We start from the raw sequence: 14,746 nt of genomic DNA on the forward strand, positions 1-14,746 counted from the left end.
TCCCATTTCTATTGTGAGTAGAGCAGCACTCTTTCTTACTGTACAAAAAGGAGGAAACTCTGAACAATTTGGTGTATTAAAAGCAGGACTCAGTTTGAACTCAGATGCTCTATCTTTGATAATCAGTTCTAAACTAAGAAATGAAGGTGTTTACAAGGTCCCAGTGAAAGAAGAGCTGTGACAACTACTGACATTAGCAAATGCTTCAGAGAAGAAATCAGGATTGAGTAAGGTGCCCCGAAACAGGCCTAAGCCACAGTCTTCAGCCCAGATATGGCTTGCTTTTGCAAATGTAGCCAAATTCCATCTCACAGACTGATTTGCAAGGCAATGCTGTGAAACACTCAGAGAAACTCCTGAATCACAGGCAGTTCCCATCATTGAAAGCAATACTTGAAAATCTTTTCTTTAAGTACAACTACTTGAGACTGAGAAGGGTCTCACATGATGAATTAAAATCCACCAAATTGGCACTTCAACTGAATGAATAAGAGGAAAAAATTCTAAAACTATGGACTGTCCATGAAAGAGACACTGCTTCATTCTTCCCTGGAAATAATAACATCTTTTGCATATGCCACTTCGCTCTGAGGGGCTTTAAATACTTTATCTAATTAATCCTCCCAGCTTCCCAGAGAGGTAGATAGGGAGGCAGGTATTATCATCTGAATTTGGCAGTTGTAGAAATTAAAGTGCCCTGATTAAGGGAATTAGGTAAGAGGCAGAATTTTCACTTAAATGAGTGGGCTCTAAATTCTCTGCTGTTGGAGTAAAAAGAAAACCTGAAAATGCATACTAAATCTGCCTTCTTTTGATCACCCTGCATACAGCTTGGTAAAAAGGGACTTCAGTAGTGGTAGGTACAAAGAACAAACTATCTCAAAATATGATTGTAACTTGGTATTGACTGCTAGAACCAGAGGGAGAGGTTTATTTATTCAATTATTAATTAGAAGATTTCTTGCTTTTTTAATTGCTGTGGTGGTCAATTTAGCATATTTAAACAGTTGATGTACATTGTAAATATTAGAAAAGCAATATTTGTAGGGCAATGGGATTCAACATTAGATAATAGAAGGAAACCTATACTGGGACCTGTTGTTTAGACACTGGGGAAGGAAAACAGAAAATAGGTAATACCAGAAGAGAGTCAAAAGGAGGGGATCAATCTAGCACAAACTCTGTTACCTACTTCGAAGCCATTTTTCTTTTGTTTTTTTTTGGAAAAAACAAATTTGTAGGTGAAGGGGACCAGTTTCCTTCCTTATCAATCACAATGACCCCATTGTTCTTTCATGTTACTGTATGGGGTAATCATGAGACTAGTACTTACCAGAGAAACACATGGGTTGTGTCACAGGTTATCTGTAAAAGGAGTCTTTGATCTTCATGAGCTGCAAGAAAGAGCCCCCTAATCTGCTGAATCTCATCACGTATTCCTGGGTTATTTGGATCAGCAATAGCAAATATGTGGCCATTCATGACTAAGACCAATAAGTAGACTGAATGTGTGGCAGGCAGGGAAGATAAGAAACAACTCTCTTGATAACATTTTGGAGTTACTGAATTAACCCCTACTCCGACATCATTTTACTTCAGTTTTTCCTTTCTAAATGAGTCGTAATTTCTCTTAGTATAGAAATGTGTGTGTGTGTGGGGGGGGGGGGCGCTTCTATGTTATCACTAATGCTACAAAAAGGCTGTGGCATTTTTAAAGGTTTTTGTTCATGTCATTACTGCTGATGAAATTTCAGACCTGCTACTATTCAACAGTATACAAATTCAGAGATACCAAATGTAAGGTCTGAGATGCCTGAAATGGAATCTATCTATAAATTTTCCTGGAGCAGAAAAATCTATTAATAGTCACCTATGCATGTGACTTATATAGTGCTTTCCTCTATAAAAGTCACATTGTCAGGAAAAGGACTCTCTGTACACTGGTCATGTGGGTTAGGAAGTAGAATATGAAGAAATTATGGCCCATTTTTCCTGAAAGAATAACTGAAAGATGAAAATGATCACTGTGTTCATAATGCATCACGTGTGCCTTTTAGTCAGTTTTGAGGTTTTCAATGAAAAAATAAATCTAATAAATAGAGGTGGTACTGTCTATGAATTTGTGTTACTATCTCACTTCCAGAAGGTTTTTAGAGAAATTCCTAAAATGTTTTAAATCTAAAGATTTAAATTTCTTACCCACCCTAATACCCAGACAAACAGTCTTCCCATGAGGTAAGAGTATCCATAATTCTATGGCACGGGAGATATATCTGAATCCCAGTGGAAGTTCCTGAATCTATTTTTTCAAAAAAAGTAAACAAGACACACTTTCTAGTTATATGGAATAAATAAGCAACAAATGATATGTAATGAAACTGTTCGTTTTTTCTTATTGAGAAGTGCATAAGAAGTGAAAAATAAACTATTTCATTTCTTGTTATTTGAAAAGTGAATGGCTAAGAATGAATTCATTTCCACCCTAGTTTTTCTGGGCATACTGAGAATGAAAAAGCAAAGGAAGTACAGAATAGTCTAACGCAGTATTTCAGCAAACTCCAGATCAAAATATAAACCACAATCCAAAAAATACACCCAAAACAACAAAAAAAAAAATCCACAAAGAACACAAAGACATATGAAGCATCCAAGTAAGAAGAATGATAAAGTGGTAAGGCTAACTAAGCCTCCTACTGATGAACTTTCTAACCACTCTACAAGTTCTGCTTGTTTCTACCACACGCCTAACACTTAGCAAATGTTTTCCTGAGCTACAAAAATTTACCAAGGAAAGAACAAACACGATTTTATGCATTGCTATGCAAGAAACTCTGTCAAGTACTGAAATAAATTGCACAAATATGTAGTAATAGCTGTGGCCCCTGATTTCCAAAGGTGTGAAATATAATTAGAAAGCTAGTGCATAGGCATATGAAAATGTACACGAAAATGCCAAGTAGCAAAAAACAAAAGTAGCTAATAAAAATCATCTAATAAGCAGGATTACTAATACTAACAATGTACAAGATTGTGAAACTGCCACTCGGATGCAGGATGGAATATTAGCCATATAGTCCAAGGAAGCAACATGCTTGTGGGTTCAAAACTCCGCTTTGCCACAGGAATGTCAAAAATAGGAAAGTTAACTAATCCTGCTGCATATTCTTTTGCTCATTTTTCCTCAAAAAGAGTCCAAAGTATAGACTTGGTGGATTGGCTGTGAAGAGTAGAAATTATAATGTGAAATAATCCAATGGTGTAGTGAGTCTTCACTCCAGTGTTTGCTTTAAGGGATAAATAAAAAGATTAGTAATGGTGGACTGAATAAATAGTATTCAGAATAGAGTTTGTGTTTACTGAATTCTGTTGGTGGGAAAACATCCTGTGCAAGTTATTTCATTTGATCTTCACATCATCCCTTTAAAGTCAAAAAGTACTACAGATATTTGAAGGTGAGAAATACTCATTTTAGATACAAGATACAGGGAAGAATTCATATAATTTATTGCAAATAATGCATAGAATTTTCAAAACAAAAGAGAGGCAATGTGATGACATGCAGGACAGGAATTGTAAGCATCTGGATAACAAGCAAATATGTAAACGGTTGTTATTAAGGGCTTCTACATCAATGTAGGAAGCTATACCTAACCACCCAAAGAGAATGCCACAAAGAACTGGTATGTTGAAGAAGAGCTGGGTGTTTTTCTTAAAGAGTGTCCGATGGAAGTGTAGGCTTGAAAAATGCCTTACACAGAAGGTTAGTGATTGACTTATTTATCTCTCAGATTTGGTCACATGAAGAGTTGGAATCTTATGAGAAATATGTTTACTCTACTTGGAAAGTAAATAGAAAAAGCCATATAGAGGCCCACCACTCGCACCTATATAAACTTAAACAACTGGAAAAATTAATTTCATGCTTCAAGTAATTATTTAGCTAATCTGTACATTTGAACAGTTACCAAATTACTGCTTTTGAAGGAGTTGTTTAGTTCCTGGAAAAATAATTCAGTGGGTAGGGCACTTGCTTTGCATGCAGCTGGCCCAGGTTCAGTCCCCTGAGTATCTCCAGGAGTAATTTTCTGAGTGCAGAACCAGGAGTAACTAACCCCTGAAGATCACCAGATGTGGCCCCCAAAACAAAAACAATAAAAAGGTAAATGTGTAAATAAAATTCACCATTGTCAATATCAGTAAAATGTGATGAAGACATTGACATAACATGTTCCATCCCCTTGCTAACAGGATCAATAGTTCATTAATGATGTGATCAGCCTAGAGAGGTTCCTAGGATGTCCTCTTTACTCTAAAAGTTGAAGTCAGCAGTTGCTGTCTAAGATTTAAAAGTAGCTGCCTAAACTTTGATATTTTTCCTAAGTTTTCCATCCTACTCTCCAGAACTTCAGCCTTTCAGTGTGTGGGTGGTTTCTGATTTTATTTGTGGGTGGCTATTCTATTGTGCAGAAGAATTTCTTCTGTGTTTCATCTCAATTCAGGAATTTTACCAAGAGTGGTGGCTTGCTTCATTGTGACATTTTTCAGTTAGACATTCTTCGATTCCCAAAGCCTGTTAGGCAAGGTGTCCTGGGGAAATTGCAATTTATTATTGTCATTATGAAATTCTGAAATTAAGACCACCTTGCAAAACAACTGAATTATAAACGTGGTGTGTTGTCTTGTTGCCCAATCAATTGACCACTACCAGTAAGCAGCTATTAGACTCTGCTGTGCAAGTATAACGTCCTCCTCCTAATGTGATGGAATTAATTCATACAACCTGATAACAAGGCTATTACAATGCGAACAATGGTTTAGAAGTGGCTTGCCTGGAATAGCCAGGCACCATTGAACATTTCAGATCAAAGGTCTATTGAGTAGAAAGAACAAATAGAATCAATTTCTTGAACTGTGTCTGCATTTCCAAACTTGCAACATTATACCACAGAATGTAACTTAATGAAGTACAGATGAGAAAACCAGAGAAAAGCTAGCTCTAATGCAACAATGAAAATTAATATAGTACTTTGGACTTTTTTCTGTATGGAAACAAACCAGTTATTAAAGACAGCTTTTTACTCCTTAAACTCTGGATTTGGAAACTAACCAGGAATTAGATAACTTAGTTGCAGATAATAAAGAGGCACATTTTTTTTATCTAGGCTATAGAGTTGTGTATTATAGAATTTATTTTAAAGAGCTCAGTATTTAATGAAGTAAATTATTCATTTTGCTGTCATAGGTAACATAATGACATAGAACATTTTACTTAATATCTGGAATTAAAGATAAAATAGTGACCACAATAAAACAGAATGTGATTAACTGTAAAAAGCTTTACATTCCTAAAACGTTCACTTGTAAGAAAAATTTCTTAGTAACAATGCAATACAAGCATTGTTGAAATTCTAGAAAAAAAGTACAAATGTGCATTAGTTAAAAATCTTTGAATTACCATGAGCCAGATAAGAGTTTTTGGATGACCAGGAAATAAATTACCAACACATCAACACATTCAGAGGTAATAATTAACATAGACAATTTGTAAGAACAAGATATTGAACTGTCTAGGAATGAGGAGCATTTAAAAAAGTTAAAAAGTAATGTCTAAAGTAACAAAGATTAAAAGGGATACATAAAATTGAAATGACAATATATAAAATGAAAATGACTTTAATTTTGTAATACTTACAAATAAAATCGTGGGCAACATTTTGAAATGTTTAATCTTTTTGAAATATGTCATATAATGTGCTACTTAAGGACATGTATAATGAATTTTTATTTGCAATACTTATCCTATAATTATAGGTGCCACTTTTACATGTCATTATTAATGAATGGCTAGCTTTATGGCAATCATTTTATACTATAAAATATAGTCATTAATAGTAATTATTACCAAATGACACCATTGATTTACTCAGAAATATGTAATAGAATATATTAGATTTTGTTTTATTTGTATCTATCATTTATTTACTAAATCAAAACATCCCAACCTAATTAATTTCATTTCTGGATATCAACAATATATGAGCATATTGACATTTTAAGTGAAAATATTTTTTAAATAATGCTAGGTTTATAAGTAGAAATAGTGATGATGTATACAAAGTGGTATTAATACACTTTAACCTACACTTTATCTTAAAATTTTTATTGAGAAGATACATGAACAAGGGAATTTACACAAATAAAACTGCAGACAGATCACTGAACACATAACATAAAGAAAATCTACATGATCCTTATCTCTTCCCATTGCCAAATGTTAAAACCATAATGCCCAGAAACAAGAACACGATTCTATTTGCTATAAATCTGAATTTAAAAAAAAAATCTATTGGAAGCTCTTAATCCCCTACCATCAAAGGTGAGATTACTCTCTTAGCTGAGATTCTGGAGAATTTGTGAAACCAGAAATAGATTTCTCTCCCTTCAGTTTAGTCCTGACAGCCTCCACACCTAATCTCCACCATAGCGATAGGTGTAACTCTGTATCTTCTGAAACTCTACTTGCTCTTTCAACTCTTCCAGAATAGCAGAAACATGGCAACGGATGGGGAAAGACAGATAGAAGTCAACCAAGTTCAATAAGTGAAAACAATAACATGGAAAGACTCATCTAGTAGTAGCCAACTTTGTAAATTCTCAAACAATGGCTTTAGTGACACCATATGGAGGATGTTTAATGAGCTCTAAGAAACAATGGCCCACCTAGGAAGCAAAGTAGACCAAAGTTTGATTTCCAGCATCCCTCATGGTTCACTGAGCACCATCAGAAATGATTCCTGGGTGCAGAACCAGGAGTACCCTCTGAGCATTGGCAGGTATGTCTCCACCTCCTGTCCCACTCCATACCCCCACACACAAAGAAAACACATTAAAACTCACAGAAAGTCTGAGCAGCAGAAAAAGTATCATATGAGAAAAATATGTAGGCGCTCCAAGATGAGGTAGAGGAAAACTGTAGGGAAAAAAAAACAAAACAGAAGATGGCAGGTTGGGGCAGGGCAGAGGGAGTAGCAAGTAGTCTGAAAAGAAATGGACAATGTTCCAGAGAACTATGGGATGAATTCAAGAGGAACGATATAGAATCATCTGAGTCCCTATAGACAGGAAGGCAAACTTGAGAAAAACAAATAGTTGTGAAGAAATATAAATAAGGATTTCCCAGAGTCAAGGAATATAGGCACCAAGATTCACAAAGGCAGAAGCCTCCCACCTAAAAACAGAATTCAAAGAGGAAAACTCCAAGATATGTTATAATCAGAATGACAAAATTCAGACAGTTTATTGAATGCAGCAATATCAGAGAATAACTTACACCATAAAGGAAAGCCCATAATATTCATAGCAGATTTATTAGATGAGACTATAAAAGTCAGAAGAGAATGGCGAGGTATAAACTCAATGAAATAAACACTTCATCAAGAATACTCTATCCAACTATTTTGCCACTCATTCAGATTTAAAAGAGCTTCGGGCTGGGCTGGAGCCATATAACAGTCAGTAGGGCCTTAGCCTTGCAAGCAGCCTATCTGGGTTCAATCTGCAGCATTCTATAGAGTTCCATGAGCACTAACAGAGGAATTCCTGAGCTCAGCATCACAGGGTGTAACCCAAAAGCTAATAATGATGATGATAATAATAATAATAATAATAATAATAATAATAAAAGAACCACAGGGATAGGCAACAGTTCATGGAATCCATTGCCTCAAAATCACTTTTGTGAAAAGCATTGAAGAATCTATTTTAAAACACAAGTCAAGTTAGACTTCTAAGCACCAGGCATTGAGCATGGCATTCATGACACGATATGACATTTATGGTTGCCCTCTATTAGATTTAGTAATGTTTGTTTATTCCCAGAATGCTTTAGCGTTTTACAGTTTTTCAATAACAAATCAATGTTTCACATATACTGAGTTTTCTTTGTCTGATCTGGTGTTTGTTTATAACACATAGAGATTTTTATTACATTTTTTAAATTATTACAGCAGATAATAAAACATTATAACAGTATTTTCTCATATAAGCAATATCTCCTTTTTAGGATAAAATATATTTAGATACTTTTATAACTCTATTCAGATTTTCCTGATAAAATTTTTAAATTTTCTTTACTTTCAATAAATTTTACATTTGTAGAATTTATCAATTTCTGTAATTTTAATGTATTAGCACAGAGTTATTCTCACAATGTTATTTTTTAAATTTACATACCTGTAAAAATGTTACACAGTTTTTGAAAAAAATAGCTTATAATTGATTTACAATTTTTATGGAATTTCAGGAGTTCTGCTCTATTCACCCATATGTGTGTAGGTGTCACCATGTTCAAATTAAAAATAAAAATCTCTCCCATATGTGGTATAATAAGAAACATCGTAAGGGAACAACAAATGGTCAAAGTCATTGAACTGCAAATTTTGTCTATATAACTGAACTTAAAAGGAAGGGGGATTGGGAGGGATCGTTGGAACTCTGGTCTCTCTGGAGATAGGTGTGCTGTTGGAAATGTGTATGCAGGAAAATTATAATGAATAGTATTATAAGTCCAGGTGCCTCTATATAAATGGTTAAATACACACACACACACAAACACACACACACACACGAACACTATAAGAGCAAGAATTTAGACTGATCAGTAGCACTGTAGCAGTGTCCTCCCGTTGTTCATGGATTTGCTCGAGCGGGGACACCAGTAACGTCTCCATTGTGAGACTTCTTGTTACTGTGTTTGGCATATAGAATATGTAATGGGCAGCTTGCCAGACTTTGCTGTGCGGACAGAATACTCTTGGTAGCTTGCCAGGCTCTCCCAGAGGGGCACAGCAGTCGAACTCAGGTCAACCACGTGCAAGGCAAATGCCCTACCCACTAAGCTATCGCTCTGGCCCAGACTGATCAGTATGGTAAAGGTAAAGGTAAAAGGTAAAGGCCCTCCCGTTGATCATCGATTTGCTCAAGCGGGCCCAGTAACGTCTCCATTGGAGACTTTGTTGTTACTGTGTCTGGCGTATCGAATACGTCACGGGGAGCTTGCCAGGCTCTGCCATGCGGGCGAGATACTCTCGGTAGCTTGCCGGGTTCTGAAACATATTTAATTAATACTTTTCTCTGATATGAAATACAGAAAATAACAAACCTAATAGCACTAGAATTGAAGATATACATCTTTATGGGGTTGATAATGATCCCTAAATTCTTTTACAAGTTCTTTTAGTATATTTTTATTTATTTACACAAATTTGCTTGTTTCATTTTTAGAGCAAATTCTTAAATTCTAGGTTCCCAGGTTCAATCCATAGTACCACGTGCGTTTCACCATGCACCTCTAAAAATACATAGCCAGGAATAAGTCCTTGAGTACCTCCAGATGATGCCCCAGACCCAAAACAAAACAAAAAGTTGCCCTGATTTAGATTATCAGTAAAGGCAGTGAACTGTCTTTTAAAAAGAATAATACAGAAAGAAAAAGTATCAATGTTAATAAAATCCTTGTCAAGTCATCTTTCTGAATATAGTGACCTGGCAATGCTCATTGCAAAGCCTTGTGTTCATCAGATTTGTGTCCAGGAAGCGAGGTGTTTTCTGGCACCAACAATTCTATTAAGATCCTATCCCCACCCCACATCATTCGCTTGTCACCACCAGCTTCTAAGATGGCAATAGACTCTCCAGAGGAAGAGACACAGGCTGTAAATTAAAGACAATTCAAGAAATGAGTCACTCCTCTAAACAATTCAAGATCCCTGCCTCTACTGAGTAAAAGAGAAGCCTCATCAAAATCCACATAAATAAATACATTCTGCAATAATTATTAGGTAAAGGTAAAGGTAAAGGCCCTCCCGTTGATCATCGATTTGCTCGAGCGGGCCCAGTAACGTCTCCATTGGAGACTTTGTTGTTTCTGTGTTTGGCATATCAAATACTCTCAGTAGCTTGCCGGGCTCTCCGAGAGGGGTGGAGGAATCGAACTCGGGTCGGCCATGTTGGCCGCTTGTAAGGCGAATGCCCTACCGCTGTGCTATTGCTCCAGCCCAATAATTATTAGAAAACTTAAAAATAAGTTTACATAAAATATCACCTTTTCTTCAATTTTCAGATGGAAGAGAAAGATTCTGTCAGTATTTGAGTTGGAATGGAGTTATGAAAACATATATGAAGACAGGAGTGGAAACTTGGTTTAGATAAGATATTTTACAGGGACCAAAGCAATAGTATACAGCAGGAGAGCATTTGTCTTGCAGCCAACCTGGGTTCGAGACCAAAGCAATAGTACAGCAGGAGGGTATTTGTCTTGCTCGCAGCCAAACTAGTTTTGGCATCCCATACGGTTCCCTGGGCACTGCCATGAATGATCCTTGAGTGTAGAACCAGGAGTAACTCCCAAATATCGCCGGGTGTGACCCAAAAAGCCGAAAGGTCAGGAAAAAAGAAACCTTCTTTAAAATTAGAGCGAATGGCAGTACATATTGTCACATATATTTTTCTTTTTATTTGTAAAGAAACTGATCCAGAATAGAGTATTTCTGGACATCAAGACAATGCCTATTCTTAACCGTTGCTTCAGACTCTCCAAAAGGCTAACCCAGCTGAGATATCCTGGTTAGCATTGGTGTGGTGGCATTCAGGACCATACTTCTCCTGCCTGTTCCACCTAGTGAAATACAGCTTTGTGGAGCTGACTTCCTTGTATTCTCTTCTTTCACCTTGTGCCACCAGCTTTCTGTCTCTAAAACCATTCCATATGAATAACTTTTGGGAGCTCCTTTCTATTCGATAGATAGGATGCTGCTAGCAGTCAATGAAACCAAATTTCTCTTTAAAATAACTTGGGGGAAGCAAGAATACAGAAGTAGGTAGAGCTTCTTTGCATACTGCTGATCCGAATTCAGTTGAGCAACCCCAGGAGTGATCTCTTATGCAGAGCCATAAGTAAGCCCTGAGCACTGTCGTTTATGACCCCAAAACAAAACAAAAATAAAGTAAAAAAAGTATGGGGGTGAGAGAGATAGTACAGGGGGTAAGTAAGTTGATTTGTATGTTGTCAACCCTGGTTTGATTCCTGGCACAGCATAAAGGCCTCCAAGCTCTGATTCTTTTGCATATAACCAGGAGTAAGCCCTGAATCAATTAGGTGTGACCCCAATATGTTCTCCACCCAAAAATTACTTGTTTGTGTTTTTATTATTTAATATCTCTGAACTCTATCCAAACTTCAGAGTATATATTTCCTCTTAAAGGACTTTTTTGAGGGTTAGGGAATTGGCTGACACCTAGCAGTGCTAAGGCCTACTCCTGGTGGTGCTGGGGTGACCATGACATGCCAGGGATGAACCTTCAGCATGCAAAGAAGGTACTGGCCTGTTGAACTATCTCTCCTGTCCTCTCTTTAGAAATTTTTTCATGGAATTGTTTGAGTAATGTTATTTTAATAAGCTTATATTCATTCTTTAAATAGTAAAACTGAGTGTATTAATTGTGTGGATCTTTCAAGTATTGATATTTTCAAAGGAATGATAATTCTTGCTTTTTTGACATATAAAATACTGTAGGCATTTAGTTTGTACAACTTGACACATTTGGAAATAAGGATTAAACCAAGGAACTATCACAAACAATTTCATGAACCTTGTCATCATTTCCCAAAATTAATTTCTATATAAATTGGAATGTATGAACGGACTTAATATATACTTGAGAATTCTGTCATAGTATTAAGCACAAAACATGTCAAAACTACATTTTCTCTTGCTTTAAAAAGTGTAGAAATCTGAAGCCTTCTAAGCAAAAATAAATAAATAAATAAATCTAAGATTGTCTAGCTTTATTTTGTTTTATTTTTATTTATAGGGCCATACCCAGCGATGCTCAGGGGTAACTCCTGGCACTTTGCTTAGGAATCACTCATGGTGGTACTTGATATATCATATGAGGTGACTGGGATCAAACTGGGGTTAACTGTGTGAAGGCAAGTGTCTCTCTGGCCTTATATTTTAAGGATCTTTGAGATATACTTAGCTAGGAATGGCAAAATACAGCAACATTTTCCTTTTCTTTGCATTATGTATTTTTTTACTCTGTATTATAATGATTGATTCTAGTTTAATTTAAATGCCAATTTATTCTACATTATTTTAAATCCAAATATTTGTTCTCCGCCTCTTAAAGTTATTTCACATTAACATTAGTATTTTAGAGCTAATTTAGTGAATCACATTTTTAAATTCTAGGATGTGTAATTTGTCTTTTTATAAGTCCAAACTAACAGCGACTACCTGACATGTTTTACATCTGCTTCAATCAATACTGTTTTATAGAAAGTACAAATAATCTTTCATTTTACAAAAAAATCTTTTCTATTCCAACTCACAGCCACACACACAACCATTTGCCATTCTTTTCTAACACAGAACTCATTTTGTTGTTTTTTCTAAACATTCTTGGGAATTTCAATCAGTTTAATTGTTTGACAGAATTTTTCTGCCTTTCCTCAGAAGGTGAAAATTTTTCAACTGCCAGCAACATATCCGAGAATATTTCCCAGGAGTGGCAGCTAATTGCAAGTTGGTTTACAGGGGACTGTTGTTTGAGGGCCTTTTTGTTTGTTACTTTTATACCAATATGTTCTACATTAAAGAGCAAGGACTTAAAACTGATGCCTTTAAAGCAAAAAAAAAAAAATCAAAAACAAAAAAAACTACACTGTAAAATTACTTTGCCATGATAGCTACATCCACAGAGTTGAATTCAATCATTTTTCACTGACATTAGTTGGTACTTTTGCTAAATTAAAGAAGTTTTTACTTTCTGTAACAAATTTGGAGCATTAAAAATGAAGTTTATGCCTCATTCTGAAGATATAAATGACTTTTTTGCCAAGCAAAATGTGTTCTTTTTACTACTGAACAATTTATGCTAACAGTCACATTTCTTCAACTATCCAATCTAATATTATCTCTTAGTATCACCTCAAAGCAATGCAATTGTAGAACCTGATAAAATTAGTTTCCTATACCAATTATTTATAGCCTCCTATATATATATAAATTTAAGTAATAAAAAATACTCTACAATGTATTTTCCATGCTGACCATTTCCCCACAATCCAGAAACCCCATCCACATAACTGTATTGTGTACTTCCTATCTTTAAAGATGGCATATAATCATCTATGATTATAATGAACCATTATTTGGTGCTGTCAGACATACATTCATTTAATGCTGAAAAAAGAAATGAGGGTCAGATATATAAAGTACAGCAGGTAAAACATTTGCCTTGCATGCTGTCAACCCAGCTTTGATCCATAGCAACACATATGGTTCCTCTGAGCATTGCCAGGGGTGACCCCTGAGCATATAGAGCCAGGAGAAGGGAAGGGAAAGGTGGGGGAGAAGGAAAGGGAGGCAGAAGAGAAAAGGAATAGGAAGGGGAAGGGACAGGGTGGTGGGTTTCCTTCCTTCATACCTTAGTTGATGAATCTAATGCTTATGACCATACCTAATTTTTCTCATCCTCAAAAGGAACTTATTTTAACCTTGATTCATTTGACCTTACCTTAAATAACCTATCTATCCATCAGAAAAGGGCAAAAGTAATGTTTGATGGAAGTTTTTATATCCTCAATACTTTGACTTAATTTCATATTTTGATTTTACATTCAAAATAATTTTAATTTCAAATCAGATATGGACTGACATGCAGGGTGTCATATGTTACTGAATAACTTGAACTTGAGTTCCATAAACACAGTTTTCACAAGAACTGGGTGTTCTTTTAAAGAAGTCATTCATTCATTATCAATTTTAAATGTGCAAGAAGTTATGTTAAATCTGGTTGTGTTTGGATTAGTTTGATAAAGTTTTACTCCATTTAAATAACCACATTATCCACTTTTTAGCTTGGAGAAAATTGTATCAGATAATTTGTTTGTTTTATTGGATAGGGACTTTGTTTCCACTCATTAGCTTCTTCTCTCTGCTGTAGCCTTATACATGAAAAGATTATGCAATTGTATTCTGTTAGGACTGTAACTTACTTTAGTTTTCTGAAATTAAGGCCAAGCAAGACTTCTACTACTTCTGAATAGGTGCCTTTAAAAGTCAGCATACAGTTGGTCATATTTGTTCTAGAAAGTGGTTATGATTACCTCAGAGTCAGAGTAAAGACAATGTAAAGACAGCTGGATGAAAGCAATCTGTTGATACAGTATAATTTAATCTATTTTAGCTGGTTGGAAGGCAATACATGCTGAACTATATCTAGGAAATCAAAATCCTAATGATATATATTTTTCATATTACTATGCTAACATTTTTATTAACTTATTACATATCTACTACTTATTTGGAAAAATAACTATTGAGCAATGTTTACAGAAAATTATAATTATTATTTTCTTCATACAAGAGGAAAACTTATTCCAAATAATTTAAGCAATTATCTCTCTAAAAATCTCTCTGCCTCTGAGATTATACTCATCAGAGTAATAATTAATTCTTCCTCAGAAATATTTAACCTTTGATAATTAAATTTAACAAATGCACATGCTAAGTGAACAAAATAAGTTATATACATAAATTTGCCATAAAAAGACTTATTTTGAATTTGTGTGTTTTCTGAAAGTAACATAGTATTTGCAATGCTAACTACTGACCACCTCCCTAGATCCTTTTCGGGTTCCAGTATATTTAAAAAGATTCACCAATAGCAAGTAAGTATACTG

The 14,746-nt window shown here is 35.2% G+C and overlaps 1 protein-coding gene across 1 annotated transcript in view; it reads right to left on the reverse strand.

Moving 5' to 3' along the window:
• The window catches only part of ARHGAP15 (Rho GTPase activating protein 15), a 759,615-nt gene that overhangs the window by 560,462 nt on the left and 184,407 nt on the right, over positions 1 to 14,746 (reverse strand). The window lies entirely within an intron of this gene.

Source organism: Sorex fumeus, unplaced genomic scaffold (genome assembly GCF_029834395.1).
Source record: "Sorex fumeus unplaced genomic scaffold, SorFum_2.1 ptg000035l, whole genome shotgun sequence".
Lineage (NCBI taxonomy): Eukaryota > Metazoa > Chordata > Mammalia > Eulipotyphla > Soricidae > Sorex > Sorex fumeus.